This window comes from Marmota monax, unplaced genomic scaffold (assembly GCF_021218885.2).
Source record: "Marmota monax isolate L192 unplaced genomic scaffold, Marmota_monax_Labrador192_F-V1.1 WCK01_AAM20220418_F8-fsc00051, whole genome shotgun sequence".
NCBI lineage: Eukaryota > Metazoa > Chordata > Mammalia > Rodentia > Sciuridae > Marmota > Marmota monax.
The window spans coordinates 3,765,987-3,774,364 of record NW_026695202.1 but is presented as its reverse complement, the minus strand read 5'-3'; the positions used below and the strand labels follow the sequence as shown (position 1 = coordinate 3,774,364).

The following is an 8,378-nucleotide window of genomic DNA, read 5'->3' as shown; positions in this document are numbered from 1 at the left end:
AATATTATTGGAAAAGGTATTAACTCCTAAGATTCAACCGTGAAGTCTTTCCTGGTCTCACTTCCTTTTATAAGATCTCATGTCAATAGTTTATTCTTCTCAAAGTCTCTCCCTCAAGATTCTTGCAACACTTAATAAAGATGATAATCATCCACCTTAAGAAACAGGGAAGTGGGTGGCAAGTATTATTAACACGTTAGATCCACAGGATCTAAATATAAATGGTGTCTAGTTGAAGGAAACGTTAAGACCTGTCATAATATGGAAGACAACTGCTCATTTATAATGAAATTGATGATGTTTCAGGAATGTGTTTGAACTAACTTTTGAATTGGGTTTTCATTTTATAGGACTGCTATTAAGAGTCAACCTAGGGGAGAACAAAAGGATGGGGAAATGTCAGAATCCAAAATGAAAAAAATTCCAATGGTCCAAACTGGAAGCCTTTAAGCAGCAAGGTAGTGACAGTATTGGATTACAGCCATACAATATAGTAAGTTATTGAATAAATAAGTAAATGTGTGAGGGGGACAACTGTTTCCTAGGGAAGAACTCTAAATAATATCTGTATAAAGAATGGGGTGGTGGAATGAGATGGCCATCATCACTCTAGGTACGTGTATGATTGCACGAACGGTGTGTCTCTACACCACGTACAACCAGAGGATTGAAATGCTACAATCCATTTGTGTATGATGAATTGCAATGCATTCTGCTGTCATGTACAACTAAGTAGAACAAATTAAAAAGTTTTTTAAAAAAGGAATGGGGGAAAGTTCTCATTTGTACCACAGAAAGAGCTGCTGCAGGCAGGATCCAGGCTGGATTCAAACACAAGTGGGCAAAACACTAAGGAGAAAGAGGACGTGCACAGAGACCCAAAGATCTTTCCCCAAATACTTACTAACTACCATGGTGCTTTCAACAAATGCACCAAAATTCCTGAATACTGTTTCCTCCTGGAAAGCTTGATGCCCCTGTCCTAAGTCTAAACTCAGTGACTCACTTATAAGGAACGGGACAGAAAAGCAAAACTAGAAACATTTTAGTGGAGAGAGCCAACAGACACCACCTACAGGACCAAGGTCAACATCGCCAGTAGTAATCACGTGGGGATCACAGGCTTTAGGATATGACGGGGTGAGGGGGCATTTCATTTCTGCAGGCCTCTTCCCCAAAATCCGTAACGCCAGCCCAGTCGTAAGAAAACAGACCCATTCAAACTGAGGGGCCAACTACACAACCTCTAACCAGCAAGCTTCACAGGTTTCAAGGTCGGGGAAACAGAGAGGCGAATGAGAAAACGTCAGGAAGAGGGAAAAGGAGGCAAATGACAACTGGAACAGAATACCGTATCAGTGGGAAAACAATGGGATCTGAGTAAAGGTTATAGTTCATAGTGTAGTCTGTGTTTAATTTCTTAGTTTTGACAAAAAGTATAGTTATGTGAGATTAATCTTCGGAGAAGCTGGGCTAAGGACATATAGGAAAGTCTCTGTACAATCCTTAAAATCTTCTGTAAATCTAAAATTATTTCAAAATTAACAGTTTTCAAAAATTCAATCTATGGGTTATCCTAATCAGATAAATTGCTTATAGTCCATCTATACATCATTGTGGACTTGCAGGTACAGTACAGGAGTATGTGTATCATGATTTCTTAGTAATTTTACCTTTTTTTAAATCTTTTTGATGTCCCTGTGGTTATCATTTAGAGCAAATATACAAGACAATGACTTTCTAGTTATAAAAAACTTGGTATTTTTCATAGTATTCTATAAACTTATTAAAGTATCATTATCATCTTTTCATATCAATATATTCTATCTATACATTAAAATGCCGTCAAAGAATGATTTCTTTGAAAATGTTCTTTTAAAAACAATTAAGAAATACAAGAAAGAGGGATAAAATGTTTAATTGTTGAAATACACTAGTTGAGTACTTTATATTGCAATAATAAGTACAAACGTCATTAGTAAATTAAGAATTTTCTAGATATCCAGGCATCGTCGATCTTAAGTCCTTGAAAATCATATAGAACAACTATGACGAGATGCCATGATCACACAGAGGTGGAACGAGAGACTCCGTGGCCATGATGTATGTGTGGTCCCACGAGCCTCTGACCAAAGAAACAGGAATTCAATCAACCCGTGCTTTTGGCATGCAAATTTAACTAGTTTATTTTTAAATACTGCAATGCTATACAATGTTTCAAATAAAGAAAATTCTCTAACATCTAAATCAAATTAGAAAACCAAATAGTAAAAAAGGGAAAGAGATAGTAGTAAGAATCCATTTACCAATTTTACAGCTAAAAATTAATGTGAAGTAGAAATAGTGAAAGATAAGAGGCCAAATATTTTACTTTAGGTAATGCATTTATAATGCCTTATTATCTAAAGTTATAAATAGAATAAGGATTTTGTTATATAAAAATTATCCAAAAAGTATCAGAGAAAAGACATGACATCCACAAGCCGTGCTGAGTGGCCAGTGACAGTGCTGGAGCACGACAGTCCAGGCTGGACAACGGCCTCCGGACAGTCTGCCCTTGTATTCCTGGGCGAGCCACAGAGTCCATAAAAAGCACACTGCCTAACCGGATCCCTCTGCTGACACTGCAAACTGCGCCCATGCTTTCTTTCACTTAGGATTGGGGAGGGGGTGACTTTAGAATTTCCTTGGGAATGTCTGTGCACGTTGAAATGTCCCTGGGGCCTAACTCCTTCCAAATTGATGAGCAAGCTGTGAAGAGAACAAACAGAAAAGAATCAGCAAACTTGAAAAGGTGTATCAGATAACAATGCACAGCCATAGTCTCCCAATTATGTATTGCTTTTTTTAAGTTGAGTACATACTCAACATCCACCCAATATTTGTTGTTCTCATTGGAGTACCATTAGTGCATGGCATAATGGTATATAAACAGACCAAATCAGGTAGCAAAAGAGACTTATAAACTTACAATTAAAATGCAGCATGATAAAAAATACCCAAACCTAGCCACATGCATGTATAGACTGTTCAGTCACAAATCTCCCTTCCCTCCATGGTCAGAAACTCCAGGGAGGGCTATTCCAGCTGTCCACAATAGGCTGAGCTCCCTGGGGATTCTGAGGAAGCCAGCCCATGCACTGGCATCTGACAACCATGACTTCAGTACCCTGCATGTCTCTGTGCACACGATTTTTACCCTAGAGTAAAGAGAAACTTTTACAAAGAAACTACACATTGCATTGTGGGCCAAGTAACTTTCAGAAATTCTGAAGTTATAGCTGAATTTCCTTAAGAAAGTAATCAAATCAAATGTGAACTTGGGTCAGTGAGTAAGCTCAGTTCTGAGAGATTCCACATGTTGGTCAAAAAAAAGAACAGCTAATACTTTTTCTATAAGTCTTCTTCTCCAAAAGACAGACAGACTTCTCATCAGGATGTCCATCCAACAGCTAAGTCCAGAAAGCCACAAGTTAGACACGTCCCAGACCAGCACCACAACAGCCACGCAGCCACTGAGGAAAAATGGTCAGCTATTCAACTTAGAAAATCTTTCAGGCCATTCCAAGAGGCAAAAGAGAGACCAGAATCAAAGTGATCATTTAGGTCTCTTCTCTGGGCATGGCCTCGGTTATCTCGGACACGAATTCTCTCCCTACCTCCGTGGTCGCTGCCACTGAACTGTCAGTCTCTTGTCAATCAACCACCACCTCTACCACCATTGCTGCTGCCACTGATTCTGCTGCTGCCCCCCTGACATCACCGGGAGGTCTTCTTTCTAGGTGCTGCTGCCACAGAAGAAACCGCTGCCCTGGGTGCAATTGAAGCCGACACTGCTGCTGACCCCGGAGATCGCCTGGTGATCTGCCCCCACAGCTACAGTTGCAGCTGCCCCTGCAGCCACCACTACTGCTGACTTGCTGCCTGCTGCCAAAAACCACCGCCCCTACCAGTGCTACCACGGCCTATGGGACTGCTTCAGGGGAGACTCCAGGTTTGACTGCACATGGCTGCACCCATTTGGGGACACCAGCCAGGGCCTGGGGCCTGGGTGCTAGTAAGTTTACCACCACAAGAGCCTCTGTCAGGGGACTCCAGATAGGACCTGCAGGTCCAGCGTGGGGGTGCCTGCAGGTGTGGAGGAGACTTGGGTCTTCCTGCTGAGAGTGCTGGTGGCCCTTGTCTTGTTGCTGCATCTCGGGGTTGCTCTTCTGCAGGAGTGGATCCCTGGTGGTCTCTCTGCAGGAAGGAGCAGCACTGACATCTTGGGACTGCAGCGTGGCTGAGTCTGAGGTATCTGAAGCCCAGATCAGTGGGATAGAGACTGGGTTTGCGAGGGTTGATCTGGGCTTGGTGATCCCAAGAGATGTCAGAGACAGGGCTGAGAATCTGTTGAACACTGACAGACAGTTTGGTTTTCTAGCAATATTTATTTTATTTTTTTAATATTTATTTTTTTCAGTTTTCGGTGGACACAACATCTTTATTTTATTTGTATGAGGTGCTGAGGATCGAACCCAGCACCCCGCGCATGCTACCACTTGAGCCACATCCCCAGCCCTATTTTATTTTTTGATTCACTAATCTCTCTATCATACTTGGAACAGGATGTTTTTTATGCATCAGTGTGTGGAGGACAATGAGATATGAATGGTGGTTTATAGTTCTGTTGTATTCTTATGTCTTTAATTTTTTCTCTTTGTTTGTATGCTTTCTCTCTCTTGCCTATTTTCTTGGATTTTCTTTCCAACTTTTCTCCAACAAACAGCCAATCTGTCGGCTCCTCTTCCGCTCTTCTTGTGAATTTTTACTTCTAGCTTCTCTCTTCCTCCCTTGGGAATATTGTACACTACACTTCCTCTGTTCTCTCATCCACCACTTGAAACTGTAAATCATTTTAACAAATTTTCTGTTTGTACTATAGATAGTTATTGAATTCATCATTTTGGTTTAATGTGAAAAAGCAGTAGATGCCTTAGCTATTAGGTTTAAGGCTATATATTGTGTTCACTGGGTGCTGTTGATATTGGTCTCACCAGAAAAGGTGAAATGCTGGAAACCTTCAGGGACACTATAGATAGGTCTACAGGGTAGAATTTATCCTGCCTTATATCCATACTTTTAGATGGGAAAACACACTAACAGCATAAAAAAACAAGGATATATAGAACCCCAAACAAACCAAGATGCTTCAACAACAGAAGCCACTGATAACTTAGTAGAGGAAATGTCCAAGAAGGAGTTCAGATTTGATACAGTTAAATTAATATATGAATTAAAAAATAGTATAAGGAGTGAAATCAAGGAAAAATTATAGGAAGTGAAAGATTACTTCAATAAAGAGTTAGAGATTGTGAAAAACAAACAAGCAGAAATCCTTAAAATGAAGGAATCAGTAAACCAAATTATAAATTCAATAGAAAGCATCCCCAACAGACTAGACCACTTGGAAGACAGAACCTCAGATAATGAAGACAAAGTATAGAATCTTGAAAGCAGAGTTGAGCATGTAGGGAAGATGGTAAGAAACCATAAACAGAACATCCAAGAATTATGGGATAACATGAAAAGACCAAATTTAAGTGTTATCAGAATAGATGAAGGAGCAGAGACACAAACCAAAGGAATACACAATCTTTTCAATGATAAAATAGCAGAAAATTTGCCAAACCTAAAGAATGGAATGGAAAATCAAATACAAGAGGCTTACAAGACCTGAAATCTACAAAATTACTGCAGACCCACACCAAGACACATTATAATGAGAATGACTAACACAGAGAATGAAGATAAAATCTTAAAGGCTAGGAGAGAAAAAAAATCAAATTATGTATGGGGGAAACCAATTTGGATCTCGACTGATTTCTCAGCCCAGACCCTCAAAGCTAGGAGGTCCTGGAATAATATACTTCAAGCTCTGAAAGAAAACTGATGCCAACCAAGAATTTTATATCCAGCACAATTAAGTTTCAGATTTAAAGATGAAATGAAAACTTTCCATGATAAACAAAAATTAAAAGAATTCACAACTAGAAAGTCTACACTACAGAGCATTCTCAACAAAATATTCCATGAGGATGAAGTTAAAAAAAAAAAAAGTGAAAACCTGCAAAGGGAGGATCTACACTAAAGGGACATTTAACCAAATGAGAAACTAAGTCAAATCAAAACCCAGAAATAAATCAAAATGATAGGGAATACAAATCATATCTCAATAATAACCTTGAATGTTAACAGCCTAAACTCATCAATCAAAAGATATAGACTGGCAGATTGGATTAAAAAGCAAGACCCAACAGTATTCTGTCTTCAAGAGACTCACCTCATGGGCAAAGACATCCACAGGCTGAAGTTGAAAGGATGGGAAAAAAACTTATCACTCATACGGATTGCATAAACAAGCAGGGGTTTCCATAAAATAGACTTCAAACCAAAGTTAATCAGAAGAGACAAAGAAGGATATTTCATACTTCTTAAGGGAAATATAGATAAACAGGACATAACAATTATAAAATATTTATGCCCCAAATAATAGAGCATCTATGTACATTAAAAAAAAAAAAACCCTTCTCAATTTCAAAAGTCAAATAGACCACAATACAATAATATGGGGTGACTTTAACACCTCTTTCACTACTGGACAGACCTTCCAAACAAAGACTAAATAAGGAAACTATAGAACTAAATAATACAATCAATAATTTAGACTTAACAGACATATATAGAATATCTCATCAATGAGCAAATACACTTTCTTCTCAGCAGCACATGGATCCTTCTCTAAAATAGACCATATGTTGTGCCACAAAGCAACTCTTAGTAAATACAAAAAAACAGAGATAATACCAAGCATTCTCTCAGACCACAATAAAATGAAATTAGAAATCAATGATAAAATAAAAAGTAGAAGCTACTATAACAAATGGAAACTAAATAATATACAACCGAATGATGAATGGATAGTAGAAAAAAATCAAGGATGAAATAAAAAAATTCTTTGATATAATATATCAAAATCTCTGGGACACTGTGAAGGCAGTACTATGAGGAAAGTTTATTGCATTGAGTACATTTATTAGAAGAATAAAAAGTCAACAAATAAATGAGCTAACACTATATCTCAAAGCCACAGAAAAAGAACAAATCAACAGCAAAATCAGTAGAAGATAGGAAATAATTAAAATCAGAGCTGAAATCAAATCAAAAGAAACAATTAAAATAATTACAAAACAAAAAGTTGGTTCTTTGAAAAAACAAATAAAATAGATAAACGCCTGGCCATGCTAACGAAGAGAAAAAGAGAGAAAACTCAAATTACTAAAATACAAGATGAAGAAGGAAATATCACAATGGACATGTCTGAAATACAGAAGATAATTAGAAACTATTTTGAAAATTTATACTCTAATAAAATAGAAAATATCAAAGACATCAACAAATTTCTAGAGACAAATTTCTATGACCTACCCAATGAGGAGATCATATGTGATTTAAACAGATCAGTTTCAAGTAATGAAATAGAAAATGTCATCAAAAGCCTAACAACAAAGAAAAGCCCAGGCCCAGATGGATTCTCAGATGAGTTCTACAAGACTTTCAAAGAAGAATTAACACCAATACTCCTCAAAGTATTCCATGAAATAGAAAAGGAAGGAACCCTTATAAACTCATTCTATGAGGCTAATATCCCACTGATACCAAAACCAGACAAAGACCCATTAAGGAAAGAAAATTTTAAACCAATATTCCTGATGAACAGAGATCAAAAATTCCCAATAAAATTCTGGCAAATCGCATACAAAAACATATTTAAAAGATAGTGTACCATGATCAAGCGGGGTTCATCCCAGGGATGCAGAGTTGGTTCAGTATACAGAAATCAATAAACATAATTCATCATATTGATAGACTTAAAAACAAAAATCATATGATCATCTCAACAGATGCAGAAAAAGCATTTGACAAAATACAGCACACCTTCATGTTCAAAACACTAGAAAAACCAGGGATAGTAGGAACATACCTCATCATTGTAAAAGCTATATATGATAAACCCAAGGCCAACATCATTCTGAATGGAGGAAAATTGAAAGGATTCCCACTAAAAACTGAAGCAAGACAAGGATGTCCTCTTTCACCACATCTATTCATCATCATCCTTGAAACTCTAGTCAGAGCAATTAGACAAAAGAAAGAAGTTAAAGAGATGCAAATAGGTAAAGAAGAACTCAAACTATCACTATTTGTTGATGAAAGATTCTATATCTAGAAGATCCAAAAAATTCCACCAGAAAACTCCTAGAACTAATAAATGAATTCAGCAAAGTAGCAGGATATAAAATCAACACCCATAAATCAAACACATTCCTATACATCAG

At 37.5% G+C, this 8,378-nt stretch overlaps 1 protein-coding gene across 2 annotated transcripts in view; it reads right to left on the bottom strand.

The window, feature by feature from the left end:
* Nucleotides 1–1,902: 1,902 nt before the first annotated feature.
* The window catches only part of CUNH12orf75 (chromosome unknown C12orf75 homolog), a 42,509-nt gene continuing 36,033 nt past the window's right edge, over nt 1,903–8,378 (bottom strand). For both annotated transcript variants that reach the window (XM_046429753.2, XM_058574253.1), the window contains exon 6: nt 1,903–2,751. The gene's annotated coding sequence lies outside the window, so the exon portion shown is untranslated. The remainder of the gene's footprint in view (nt 2,752–8,378) is intronic.